Raw genomic sequence first — 15,892 nt, 5'->3', positions numbered from 1 at the left:
TTGTTTTAAGAGGGGTGGCAAAGCGGGGAGGGCAAACTATGAATGGAATTAATTGATGATCTCTTTGCGTTAATAGCTGTAAATAATGCATGATAAGGGTAATTTTAATACCCTAACCCTCCTCGGTAGAGTAAATTGTTCAGATGGACGGACGGACAACCAACCGGATGGAAGTGTGGATGTGTTGTGTTTGTTACACTTTGGTTAAACAAATGTTCAACAATACAACAACACACATGTACAAATAAGGATAATGACATTTCGGAAGCGATAAAGGTCTTTTACTAACACTTGGACATTAAGAGATTTACAAGAAGAGTTCAGTGCCGAAATGTTTAATTTTTAACGGCGGAGAGTAAGAAACATGTGTACGATTTCTAGGGTCTATAAAAGAAATAGATTTTTGTATCCCACACAACAATGTTGTCAGTGCCTTATAGCTTTGTACAGCTCGAAGAGATTGTAACGCCGAGAAATATTGGTCCTAGTCCGGTCCGTCCGTCTGTCCATTATAATTTGTAAATAAGATACAGGCCACAGTTATGGACTATCGTCACGAAATTTAGCATGTAGGATGGGTTCTGACTTATCTTGCACGGTGAAAAGTGATTATTTGAATTTTTTAAAAACTTTTGACATGGTCTTTAATAGGCGTGAATTTTATAAAATTATTTTTTCTGGATCTTTAATAGGCGTACATTTTTTGCAATCATTTTTGGTGTCTATAAAAGGCACAGGGTAGATTTTTATACCCTACAACAGGGACGTACAGCTCCAAGAGATTGTAACGCCGAGAAATATTGGTCCTAGTCCGGTCCGTCCGTCTGTCCATTATAATTTGTAAATAAGATACAGGCCACAGTTATGGACTATCGTCACGAAATTTAGCATGTAGGATGGGTTCTGACTTATCTTGCACGGTGAAAAGTGATTATTTGAATTTTTTAAAAACTTTTGACATGGTCTTTAATAGGCGTGAATTTTATAAAATTATTTTTTCTGGATCTTTAATAGGCGTACATTTTTTGCAATCATTTTTGGTGTCTATAAAAGGCACAGGGTAGATTTTTATACCCTACAACAGGGACGTACGCAGAAATATTGGATTGGAAGTATATATAGTATATCGTCATATCTCGGCTAGCTGAGTCGATCTAGACATGTGTGTCCGTCCGTCCGTCTGTCCATTATAATTTGTAAACACGATACAGGCCACAGTTATGAACCAATCTTCACGAAATTTTGCATGTAGGACGGGTTCTGGCCAATGAAGGCCCCAATTGTTTTTGGTAAAGATCGGTTAAAATTTATGGGATGAAATGAACCAAATACAAAATGTTTTTCCGTTTTTCCTATCGCTCCCGAACATTGCGAAATTTTACATGAAGAACGGGATCGGACTAAAGAATAAGCATGCCTGTTTTGATAAAGATTGATCAATATTTAGCGGGTTAAATGGACCTTTCATGGTGTATATATTTGCCCCTGGAGGACATAGACCCCAAGAAGAGTAGTTGACCTTTAAATTGATACCAATTATATGGTCGTGATGTGATGATGTACTCAGATGTGGGAGTTACACTTAAATATTTACCTGTGCTTACGTAATGAGACACTATTTAGTAACCCATTAACATTAGAGGGTAGAAATATAGCGCTGATCGCTTTGAAATTTTCCATGAGATTCCAGTTGTGGTCAAGGGCAACGCCTATAATTTTTAGGTGATGATCCGATAATAATTTTTGGATGAAGTGGACCGAAAACTTATTTTTTTCGAGTAGTATATATAGTAGTATATAAACGCACTGTATATAATATATGTCATATATATAATATATATAGTAGTATATAATATATGTCATTGTAAGGAAGAGATACTGTTAACCTCTAATCGGGCAAGAGGGTGCAAATATCACGAAATATTGCCCAGGCTTGGAATAAACATCCGCAGAAAGTTATAGTTCCATGGTAGTTGCATAGGGTATACTGCTCCGCTTACTGGTTTAAAAATATGTTTGTGATATAAGCATCGATTTCTAAAAAATAAATTTTCTATGCTAAATTTAAGGATTGATCCTCGCGTAGCAGTATACTAATATTCAGCACAGCCCAGATTCCTTCACCGTGGCTTGTGTTGTGATGTTCGGCTTATAATATACATTGAATCGAAAAAACAAACCACTCCTCTTGATTTTATATCATATTTTTCACACAAAAGTCATTTCCAAATATTTCTATCCTTAATATTTGCACCCTTCTCTATGTAAAAATTAGCGAGGTTTGCGCCATAATTGCGGCCCAGAAAATCAAACAAAAATAAAGTTTTTGGTCCATTTCATCCATTAAATATTAACCGATCTTTACAAAAAACAATATGTCAGTACAACCCTTCTAAATTTTGTCCAGATTCCTTCATAGTGGCTTGTGTTGTGATGTTCAGGCTTATAATATACATTGAATCGAAAAAACCAATAATTCTTTCCTCTTGGATATTATAACAAATACTTTTCGGGCCTATGTCCTTCAGGCATATAAATGAATAATTATATTTAAATTTTTTTCAGGGTCTATAAATGTCAAAAATTGTGTAATTTTTCACACAAAATTCATGGGCATACCTTCAGAAAATAAAAATTTTCCACGTAATTTTTTCAGGTTGACTGCGTCACAAACACTGACTTTGTAATTATGACAATTCGTTTCGCCATGTGGAAAACTAACCCTCAATTGAATTGAAACCAAGTGTCGGGCATAAATTTGACAAGAGATTTCGTTTCTTAACTGTTTACAATTAAAGTGTTGATCTCTGTGTCAACACAGATGATCACATTTTTATATCGGTTCGCCTGTGTGTGCCGGTGACAATCTTGCTCTCTCTCGTTGTCCCCCACCCTTAGTCATATTCAAATTGTATTTTATTGTTGACATTTAGGATTTTAGTTCTGTTTTCTGGTATTTTATGCATTATGAATATTAAATGTCCTTTTTTCCTGCCTTGACAATCATCCCTTGTACAGACAGGATTATTCTGTTCCTAATTTTCATAGCATGTGTTTCTAATTACGGCGATAATTTCTTTATTATCTGTGAGTATTTAACCGAGAAATTGTTGTAATTCCATTTTTTGTTTTTCTTTTTTGAAATTTTTCGATCATATGGTTGTGTGATATATTTAGATTTATGGCCGGGATTTTTTTTTGGGATTGATGAAATGATAAGCGGAGAAAATAAATTAATTTTTGGATTTTGTAAAGAAAAAATTGTTTTTTTTTCGGAGATTAATTAGTTTTGAATATTTTTCATAGTATGATAAAAAACATACATACATAGATTTTTTTAACATATTTTTTTAATGTGGATTTTTTAAAACTTCGTTCCAAAGTTCAAAGGAGTTGAATTTAAAAAAAAAAAACTTTATATGTTCACAAAGGCAAGGAATTTCTTTAAAAATATTTTTTACTGGGTCTATGAAACGCGTGATTTTTAAGTTTTAATAGGTTTCAAATTAAGACAAAGCCTAGATTTATGTGATAAAATATTTTTTCCAAGGGACATACAAGACAAGGATTTTTTCAAGGACTACACAAAGCCTGATTTCAAGAAAAATATATTTTTTTAGAATCTAAAAAAAACATTCATTTCATTTCAAATATTTTACAGGGTCTTTGAAAGCGTGCTATTTTGTTTAAAAAAAAGGGCCTACAAAAACTATAGTTTTATAAAATACACGTTTTCTAGGCCTATAAAATTCAGGTATTTTTATACCCTACACAACTATGGTGCAGCCCCAAAAGTTTGTAACGCCGCGAAATATTGGTCCTAGACCCACCATTAAGTATACCGATAGTCATATCTCGACTAGCTAAGTCGATCTAGACATGTGTGTCCGTCCTGTCCATTATAATTTGTAAACACGATACAGGCCACAGTTATGGACCAATCTTCACGAAATTTTGCATGTAGAATGGGTTCTGGCCAATGAAGACCCCTATTGTTTTTGGAAAAGATCGGTTAATATTTAGGTTATGAAATGGACCAAAAACATTATTTTTGTTGGTTTTTCTGGTCGCTCCAGAGGCCGCAATTATGGACCAAACACCGCGAATTTTTGCATGGAGAAGGGGATCGGGCCAGAAAATAAGCATACATGTTTTGATAAAGATCGGTCAATATTTAGCGGGTCAAATGGACCCTGATTTTTGTGTGAAAAATGACAAAATTTGTATTCTACAGCGTATATATGTACCCCTGAAGGACCTGGACCCGAAAAGTTTATATTATATCCAAGAGTAGTGGTTGACCTTTAAATTGATACCAATTATATTGTGGTATGTACTCGGATGTGGGAGTTGCACTTAAATATGAACATGTGCTTACGTATTAATATATTATTTAGTAACCCATCACCACACTAGAGGGCTGAAATATGACGCTGATCGCTTTAAAATTTTCCATGAGAATCCAGGTATGGTCAAGGACAACGCCTATACTTTTGGGTAATGATCTGATAATAATATTGGGATGGAGTGGACCGAAAACTTATTTTTTGTGTTTCTTCGATTCGATCTATAGACCACATGCCGAACGCCACAACAGAACCCACAGTGAATGGAATCTAGACAAGTGTGTAGAAGGCTGTACTGAATGTTGGGAATATCCGGAAAATATGTCAGTTTAAGGAAGAGGTGCTTTTGACCTTTAATCGCGCAAGAGTGTGCAACTATTACGAAGTATTGCCCATATTCGGAATAAAAATCCGCAGAAAGTGAGATTTCCGTGGTAGTTGTGTAGGGTATCATATGGTCGGCCCCGTCCGACTATACTGCTCCGCTCACTGTTTTTTTTAGATTAAAAAAAAATATTTTCCCGGGTCTATAAAGGGTGTGGATTATTTAAAACACATTTTTTAATATTTATATAAATATTTTTTATATAAATATTATAATACTTAATAAAGTTTTTTTTAACTTCTAAAAAAAAATTTGGATTTTTAAATCTTGGCTAAACACGTGGATAATATGAACACGTATGAAATATTTTTCGCGGGAACATCGTGGCTGTAATTGTATAAGAATATATTTCCTAGGACCATCCATGTTATTATTGTGGATTTTTTATACCCTCCACCATAGTATGGAGGGTATATTAGTTTTGTTTTTCCGTTTGTAACGCATCGAAATAATTATTTCCACCCTATAAAGTATATATTTTTGATCAGCGTAAAATTCTATGACGATGTAAGCATGTCCGTCTGTCTGTTGTAATCGTCAAAATTTTGCATAGAATCGTCTTTTGTCTGCAGGCAGGTCAAGTTCGAAGATGGGTTATATCGGTTTATGTTTAGGCATAGCTCCCATATAAGGGTACCCCCTAATTTTCAGTATTTTGGGGTTCTTGAGCGCGTTTTTCAACCGAATTCGCTGAAATTTTGTAAAATAGGTTATTTTTGGATACTAAATCTCTCCACTAAAAATTATAAATATAGGTCCACTTTTTCTGGTAACCCCATATAACGGTACCTCCCAATTTCCAGTTTTTGGAGGTTTTGACCGGATTTTTTCCACCGAATTGGCTGTAATTTAGTACGTTGAGTTCTTATTGGATATAAATATAGGTCAATTTTTTCGGGTAGCCCTCATATAAGGGTACCCCCAATTTTCGGTATTTTGGGGTTCTTGAGCCCGTTTTTGAAGCGAAATCGCTGAAATTTGGTACTTTGATTTCTTATTGCGTAGCAAATCTCTCCACTAAAAATTATGAATATAGGTCAATTTTTTCGGTTAGCCCCCATATATTTTCGGTATTTTGGGGTTCTTGAGAACAGGTTTCAACCGAATTCACTGTAATTTGTTATTTTGTAGTCGTATATGATAACAAATCTCCCTACCAAAAATTATTAATATCCATCCCCTTTTAGGGGTAGTCCCTTTATAACCCCCTTTTTATTTTAAAATAATTAGCTGATTTTTCCGTGTGTTGGGGTTATTAGCTGTATTCCACCATAGTAGGGGGAATATTCGGTAGACGAAATTTTCAGTTCATACCCCACATAGAATGGAATTCTAAAACGATTTAGCCATATGTTGTAATGATTTTATTTCTCTCGGAGGATATCGACATAAAAACTAAAACGTGAGGTTTGAGAATGAACTGTATCGACCCGCCTTTAGAACCAGGTCCTATATAAAACATCCTACCTATTTAATATTTAGCATGATGGACGGTATTGGGGTTCACAACTAAAATATTAGCTTGGAACTTGAGCTTAATTAGGCCTAACCCATTATATAATAAAAACACCAAGTAGTTGCTAATTCCTACACAATGTTTTCAATATCGGTCCCGCTTTAGTATGCCTCATATATAATATTGCCCTCTAAATTAAAGTATTTTCAGGATTTTATACACATGTTTCACCGTACCATGCGTTAATAATATATGTCAAAATTTTAGGGTTTTAGTGTCGATTTTGAAGGAGTATTTTCCTAGTGCCATCCTGGAACCATATATTACTCATATGATTTTCCTGATATATTTCTAGGTTACATTCTTTAAATATCCAGTGGTAATGTATCCTATAGTCCTCCCTCTGTCCAATGGTTCAATTTAATTTCCTATTGGAAATCACCAGTCATCACTAATGATAATTTGAAAAAAAAACACTTACAACACACACAAAAAAGGACATCAACACAAAATTCCAAAATTCGTTTTTATCAATTTGTCCATTTGTACATATGGGTAATGTGTATGCGGTGTGTATGTGTACACAGATATTAATGACAATAATAATAATAATTCTAATAATTTATCATTTTCCATTAAACTGCACATATTTTCCATATATGTATTTACCCAATACATCTGTTCAAATTTCTTGCCCGAAAACAAATTATGGAAAACACACAGACGCACACACATAGATCCAACAATTTAATCTTCAAAATATCTATTCACAAAATTGCAGTGTGGAGTAGCCGTTTCATTTATCTATCGACACATTCGTTCGTTCATTCATTCATGCAGCAGTTATCCTTGCGCCGATATTCAGTCATAAAGGAAAACAATTAAACACATCAACAGTCCGTTCGATATCGCGGGATATGATGTCCGATGACGTTGTTTACTTTGCGCACACACAGCCAGACAAAGCCAGCGGCGTACGCACTCTAGAGGTAGAGTTTGGGTACGGTCGTTGGTTCATATGGTCGGATACAGATAGACCAAAGAAAAATAAACATTAGTTAAAAGCAACAATAATAACATCAACAACCAGTTGTCACCAACCACCACCAACGCGATTGCCAGTAGCATGGCGGCAATAACAACAACATTGAAATTACAAATGATGCAACATTGATGCAGAAAATTTATCTCTGATTTCCATTTAATCGTTAGGAAAATGTTTTTTTTTTTTCGCAACAACAATTTGAAAATTGTGCTGGTGTTTGGTTTTGAATTTACCTCCTCCTCTCATTAGAGTAACATATTTATTGTGTGTGAGTGTGCATTAGCAAACATAATGTTCTTATTTTGGTATCATATGTCCTTGCTAATTGTAATTGGAACATTTACAATGAATTGACAGATATAAGATTTATAAAGGGTATCAATTAGAGGAGACTGTAGCCAGACCTTTTATAAGTCCTCCATATGTTTTCTAATAACATTCGGCTTAAAATAAAGAATTTTAAACCGTGTATTATATATCTTAAGGCCACCAAGGCTACAATGGTCAATTTTAAAAGAATATTTTTTTCTTGGACCTGCTAGGCTACAAGCGTTTTTTTAAACAAATTTCTTAGGAGTTTCCAGGTTTTAAGCATGGATTTTTTGAGAACTTTTTGCTGATACTTGTCAGTCTACAATTGTGGAGTTTTTAAATTTCACAAATTCCCTAGGACATGTCGGGATACAAATGGGGTTTTAAAGAATTCATATCCGAGGACCTGTCAGGCTACAAGAATGATTTTACTTGGCTACCAGCCAGTTTTTACTAAGACATTCTATGAAATAGTAATATTATTTAGAGGACCTTCTAGGACATGACAGGTTACAAACGTATATTTATACCCTACACAACTATGTTGTCAGGGTATTATAGCTTTGTGCAGCCCCAAAAGTTTGTAACGCCGCGAAATATCGGTCCTAGCCCCACCTTTAAGTATACCGATCGTCATATCTCGACTAGCTGAGTCGATCTAGACATGTGTGTCCCTCCGTCCGTCCGTCCGTCCGTCTGTCCATTATAATTTGTAAACACGATACAGGCCACAGTTATGGACCAATCTTCACGAAATTTTGCATGTAGGATGGGTCCTGGCCAATGAAGACCCCTATTGTTTTTGGGAAAGATCGGTTAATATTTATGGGATGAAATGGACCAAATACTAAATTTTTGTCGGTTTTTCTGGTCGCTCCACAGGCCGCAATAATGGCCCGAACATCGTGAATTTTTGCTTGGAGAAGCGGATCGGGGCAGAGAATAAGCATGCCTGTTTTGATAAAGATCGGTCAATATTTAGCGGGTCAAATGGACCCTGACTTTTGTGTGAAAAATTACAAAATTTGTATTCTATAGCGTATATATTTACCCCTGAAGGACATAGACCCGAAAAGTTGATATTATATCCAAGAGGAGTGGTACACCTTTAAATTAAGATCAATTATATTGTTGCATGTGCTCTGATGTGGGAGTTACACCTAAATATTTACAGGTATCTCCGTATTTTTATGTTATTTAGTAACCCATTATCACTCTAGAGAGCCGAACATAGGTTCCAGTTATGGTCAAGAACAACGCCTATAATTTTCGGTGATGATCAGATATTAATTTTGGAATGAAGTAGACCGAAAACTTAATTTTTGTGTTATTTTCGAGTCGATCTACAACAACACAACCCACGGTGAAGGGAATCTGGACAATAACTGTACTGAATACTCGTAATATTCGGAAAATATTTCAGTGTGAGGAAGAGGTGCTGTTTACCTCTAATCGGGCAAGAGTGTGCAAATATCACGAAATATTGCCCAGGCTCGGAATACACATCCGTAGAAAATTTGAGTTCAGTGGTAGTTGTGTAGGGTATCGTATGGTCGGCCCCGTCCGACTATACTGCTCCGCTCACTGGTTTTTAACAATAATTGTTCAACATCCCTTCAGGCTACAAGCTTGGATTTTTTTAATGAATATTTTTTCTAAGGCCTTCAGGCGTTGATTTTTAAAAACTTATTTTCGTAGGACTCTCTAGGATTCAAGCATTGCATTTTTAAAGATTATTTTTTTATGTCATTCTAAGATAAAAGCATGTTTTTTTTAATAATTGTTTTCTAGAACCTTCTATGTCACTATCGACCATTTTTATACCTTTCACCACTCTGTGGCAAAAGGAAACGAGATAGACACATGGTTCCTTTTGAGAATATGCATAGAATCGCTTTCTGAGTCGATTTATGAATATCCGTCCGTCCGTCTGTCTGTCGATGTTAAATTGTAAACAAAGTACAGGTCGCATTTATAATCCAAATTGGATGAAATTTGGCATAGGCCACTTATTTGGCTCAAGGACGAACCCTATTGAAATTGGGAAAAATCGGTTCAGATTTAGATATAACTCTCATATATATTTTAGTCCGATTTAATGTAAACGGTCTCTATATATCTTTCGATTTGCACGAAATTTGGTACAGCGTAATAAATTGGGTCTAGACTGATGTGTGCAACGTTTCGTGAAAATCGGTTCAGATTTGGATATAGCTCCCATATATATTTTCGTCCGATTTAAGGTAAATGGTGCACCAAAGTGCCTATATATCTTTCGATTTGCACGAAATTAGGCGCAGCGTAATGAATTAGGTCTAGAATGATGTGTGCAAAGTTTCGCGAAAATCGGTTCAGATTTGGATATAGCTCCCATATATATTTTCGCCCGATTTAAGCTAAATGGTGTACCAAAGTCCCTATATACCTTTCAATTTGTACGGAATTTGGCACAGCGTAATGAATTAAGTCTAGAATGATGTGTGCTAAGTTTCCTGAAAATCGGTTCATATTTGGATATAGCTCCCATATATATTTTCGTCCGATTTAAGGTAAATGGTGTACCAAAGTCCCTATGTATCTTTCGAGTTGCACGAAATTTGCCACAGCGTAATGAATTAGGTATAGAACGATGTGTGTTAAGTTTCATGAAAATCGCTTCAGATTTGGATATAGCTCCCATATATATTTTCGTCCGATTTAAGGTAAATGGTGTACCAAAGTCTTTATATATAATTCGATTTGCACGAAATTTGGCATAGCGTACTGAATTAAGTCTAGAGAGATGTGTGTTAATTTTCGTGAAAATCGGTTCAGATTTAGATATAGCTTCCACATATAGATTATATTTTTAACAACGCGGCGTACCGAATAGCGTGTATCAATTTTGCTATAAATCATTTTCCATAATTTTTCCCCATGTTACGCAGGCAGCTCTAAATCTGCTCGAATGAAATTAAAGTTAGGATAGGTTGGAGAAAGAGGGAACATAGACATGCAATTGTTAGGATACATATGTACAATATACTTAAAGTGGTGAAGGGTATCGTATAGTCGGTCCAGTCCGACTTTACTACTTTCCTCATTGGTTTAAGAATATTTTCATACGGACATTATAGGCTACAAGACGTTAAAAAAATTTATTCGTTGGATCTTTTGGTATTGTTTAAGATCTGTTTTAGGACCTTCAAGATTACAAACGTGGACTTTTTATGGAATATTCGTTCTAGTGTCTGCTAGGCTTACAAACTTGGATTTTTTTTTTTTTTTTTTGAGAACCTTCTAGGATTTTTTGAGGAATATTCATCTAGGACCTTATTTTTCCCAGGGCCCATGAGGTTATAAGTGTTTTTTTTTATTTTGCTGACATGAGTTTATATGCCTCAAAAGTTTATTTTTTTAATTAAAGAATATTTTTCCCAGGACTTTCTGGCCGTCTGGACTAAATGGCTTTTTTATTTAAAAAATATTTTTCCTATTTGTATCTTAATACTTATTGGTCTAAAAGCGTGGATTTTTCTAAGACCTTCAAGGCTACTGGCCAATTGCCATAGTAAGACATTTTAGGCAACTCGCGTGGAAGTTTTTAAATTCGTTCCCTAATATCTTTTATTCTACTAGTGTGGAGTTTTTTAAAAATATTTTTTTCTAGGACTTTTTAGGCAACAAGCTTGGATTTTTAAAGCATGGATATTTAGACATTTTTCTTCGTAGGACCTTCTAGGTTACAAGCGTGGATTTTTTAACGAAAATTTTTTTTCTGCCACAATCTGTATACAAGTGTGGGTATTTAAATAATATTTTTTCTAGGACTCTCAAGGCTACAAGCGTAAATTTTTTATAGAACCTTCTTGGCTACAAGCGAATATTTTTTAAAGGACTACAAGGAAACAATTTGAAACAATTTTCTTCGTATGATCTAGAATACAAGCGTGAATTTTATATAGAATATTTTTTAGAGGACCTTCTAGGCTACCAGCGTGGATGTCTTTAGATATATTTTTCCAAGGACCTTCTAGACTACAAAAGTAAAGTTTGAAACCATTCTTCGTAAGACTTTCTAAGCTACAATCATTGATTTTTTGAATGACCATCTAGGCTACGAGCGTTTGTACGCCGCGAAATATTGGTCCAAGACCCACCTTTGAGTATACAGGTATCGACTAGGTGAGTCGATCTAGACATATGTGTCGTACACAACTATGTTGTCAGGGTATTATAGCTTTGTGTAGCCCCAAGAGTTTGTAACGCCGCGAAATATTGGTCCTAGACCCACCTTTAAGTATGAGTTGATCTAGACATGTGTGTCCGTCCGTCCGTCCATTATAATTTGAAAACACGATAATACAGTTATGCACCAATCTTCACGAATTTTTGCATGTAGGATGTGTTCTGCCCAACGAAGACCCTATTGTGGTAAAGATCGGTTAATATTTTGGAGATAAAATGGACCAAACACTTTATTTTTGTCTGATTTCCTGGTCGCTCCAGATTTTACATGGAGAAGGGGATCGGGCCAAAGAATAAACATAAATGTTTTCATAATATAAATCAATATTTAGCGGGTCAAAGGACCCTGGCTTTTGTGTGAAAAATTACAACAATTGTTTTCTATGTCGTATTTATTTACTCCTGAAGGACAAAGTCCCGATAAGTTGATATAGTATCCAAGAGGAGTGGTTGACCTTTAAATTGATACCAATTATATTGTCGTATGCACTCGGATGTGGAAGATACACCTAAATATTTGCAGGTACTTACGTGCTCAGATATTATTTAGCAACCCATTACCACACTAGAGAAGGAACTATAGCGCAGATCGCTTTGAAATGTTCCATAAGGTTACAATTATGGTCAAGTACAACGCCTATAATTTCCGGTGATGATAATATTATAATTTTGGGATGAAGTAGACCGAAAACTGATTTTTTTGTGTTTTTGGAGTCGATATGGCCACAATTATAAGCCGAACATCGCAACACAACCCACGGTGAAGGGAATCTGGACAAGTAATTAGAAGGGCTGTACTTAGTATTAGTAATATTCGGAAAATATGTCAGTGTAAGGGAGAGGTGCTGTTGACCTCTAATCGGGCTAGAGGGTGCAAATACACGGAGGAAAAAAAACGCCTGTCTAACATATGTCCCAAACTTATTTTGCAGCAAACATATATATGTTTGCAACAGTCCCAAACATAACATATGTTTGGGTCCCAAACATAATATATGTTTGCATCCAAACATATTTATGTTTGCATCCAAACATATTTATTTTTGCATTTGCATCCAAACATATTTATGTTTGGATGTAAACATATATATGTTTGGATGTAAATAAAGAAATTTTAGGTGTATTTGTATACTTAAGCCATATATAAGGAAAAACAAATTTTAAATAAATTCATATCTTATACATAGTTTATTTCAAATATATATGTATATATATATATCTATATATATATTATTTTAATTATAAACATAAATTTACATATATTAATATGATTATAAGTATCTATAAACTTATATATATATATGTATATATAATTTCAAATATAAATAGACCCTATATATATATATATTTCAATGTCTATTTATATTTGAATTTATATATTTACCTTTATATCTATATTAAAATTTTGTTGGGGTTGTCTTTCATTCGTCAATTATGGCCTTTGAGATATTTACCATATCTTATTAAATCGTACAAAACCTATATGAAAATAAAATATGTAAATATATTATTCAAAAAAAAATAATAAATGCAATATTCTTACCTCCAATCTGCAACTCAATTTGAAATGTTGGTGTTGACACACACTGAAGAAGAATTTTTTCGAACTGGTCTTCTGAGAGGCTGTACAATTCTAAAAAAAAGAATGTAACAAGCAAAAAGAACCAAAAAACTTGACTCATAGGCAAGTATGTGCGAGAGGGGACGCGGCCGAAGAGACGCATGTGTTCTGTGTTTGTTGTTGTGACGATTTGTTTCACAACAAGCAGGCCCTTTTTTGCATGACGATGGAAACAAAGCACATAACACATGCGTTTCTTCGGCCGTGTGCCCTCACGCATCCACTTACTAGAGGACAGGCAATGTATTCCAGTTGTTGTTGTTGCGACCATTTTTAAAAAGCAGGCTTTTTTGCATGGCGATGGAAAAATATCGGTGCCACAACAACAAAACATAGAACACATATGTTTCTTCGGACGCTTACATATCATACGCCCACACTTACCAATTTTTTTATTATTTATATTGTACATAATTTATGTTATCCTTTTTTTGTTCCTTACACTTTATTTAACAATTTAGTAAACTTTATTTAACACTTATTTTTCTCTAAGCACAAAAGTAGTTGTGCGTGCTCCGACAGTGACGAACTGAATGAGAGATGAGAGATTTATGTCAACCGAAATCGTGTAATGTGCTATAGAAGCTGAAGAATAAACCAAACAAAAAGAACCAAAAAAAACTTGACTCGCAGGTACCGTCATGCAAAACCGGCCTGCTTGTGAAACAAACCGCGTCCCCTCGCAGCAGCAACAACATAGAACTAAACACAAGCGTTTGCCCGCATACAGACCACCAAAGTGCAACTACCCTCCCCTCGCCCGTTCTGCATCTCATAATCCACCATTCACAGAGAGAGAGAGAGAGCACTGTTCTTACGCTCTTCGAAAAAAATGTTCTGTCAAACTATACAAAATATGTTCTAACATAAAAAATATGTTAGTACCCAAACATATAAAATAAAGATATGTTACAAAATGTTGCAAACAAATATATGTTTGGATCCAAACAAAATATGTTTGCATCCAAACATATATTTGTTTGCAACCAGTCCCAAACATAAATATGTTTGGATGCAAACATATTTCTAACATATATTTTTCTGCGTGTACCAGAAATATTGCCCAGCCTCGGAATAAACATCAGTAGAAAGTTAGAGTTCCGTGGTAGTTATGTAGGGTATCGTATGGTCCGCCCCGTCCGACTATACTGCTCCGCTCAGTGGTTATAATTTGTAAACATGATACATGCCACAGTTATGGCCCACTGTCACGAAATTTTGCATGTAGGTTGGGTTCTGGCCAAAGAAAACCCCTATGAAATTGAAATGGGCGACTGAACCACAATTATGATCCGAACTCCAAGAAATTTTACACCAGGAAGGGAATCTGGACAATGAATAAGCATGGCTGAATGATGAAGATCGGTCAATACTTAGCGGGTCAAATGGACTCAAAAATGAAAAAATTGTATTATTGGTCATATTATTTACTCTTGTAGGACATAGAACCGAAAAGTATAGTATATCTAAGAGGAGTGGTTGGCCTTTAAATTTATATTAATTGCATTGTTGAATCTCCTCGCATGTGACATTTATTTTACATGAAGTTCAGCTTATGGATAAGGACGACGCCTATATTTTTCGGTTTTGTTGAAATGATATTTAGGAGGTGCAATACACCGAAAACTTTATTTTGGTCAGATTTTCTTGCCGTTCTAGAAGCCTTTATTATATGCAGAAGATCGCATATTATACACGGGGCTGTTGAGATGATGATCGGTCACTATTCCGAGGGTAAAATCAACCAAAACCTAAAGTGACCAAATTGTTATTTTATGACGTAAATACTCACTTGGGGAAACCAAGATTTGGAAAATATTCCACGGTTAGAATGTGGAGCTGTTGACCTATAATCGGTGCTAATATTGCGAAATATTGCACAGGCTCAGAATATGGAACCGCAGAAAGTTATATTTTCGTGGTAGTTATGTAGGGTATTATATGGTCGGCCGTCCAACTATACTGCTCCATTCACTGGTTTTATGATTATTATCAGATTTAATGATAAACATTCTTAGATGCATTTTCATTTTACATTACCGCTAAAATGTAAACAAAGTGGCTTGTCGCGGATTTTAGTCGTTGTCATTGCATTCAATTGGATACACTGGAGGACAGATGTAGACTTTGCGACACTCTATGGCAGGTTATACACATGTCCTGTATGCGATTGTTCGATCTGTATGCTTAGCGTTAAGCGTATTAGGTAAGAATTACATGTCGCCGACTACGACCAGCAATAGTATGTGTGGAAGTGTTGGCAGTCATGCGTTCACTCATTCATCCGATTTCAACCATCACCGATGCTGAGCTGTCAAAAAGCAAAACAAAAAATCAGACAGGCACACAAATACGCTTACTGGCGGCGCAAGGATACCCCGAACACACACACATTCTGCAGAAGATAACGTAAATTGTCACCATATGCGTCGACACGCAATAATTCACCAGAAAAATAATTCCATCAATTGACCGTTGAGGATTTCCCAATTTAATTTCA

The sequence above is a fragment of the Musca vetustissima genome, unplaced genomic scaffold (assembly GCF_032173495.1).
Source record: "Musca vetustissima isolate MV318-11 ecotype Yass unplaced genomic scaffold, APGP_CSIRO_Mvet_v1 utg46481, whole genome shotgun sequence".
Taxonomy (NCBI): Eukaryota; Metazoa; Arthropoda; class Insecta; order Diptera; family Muscidae; genus Musca; species Musca vetustissima.
Note: the sequence above shows the minus strand (reverse complement) of the source record.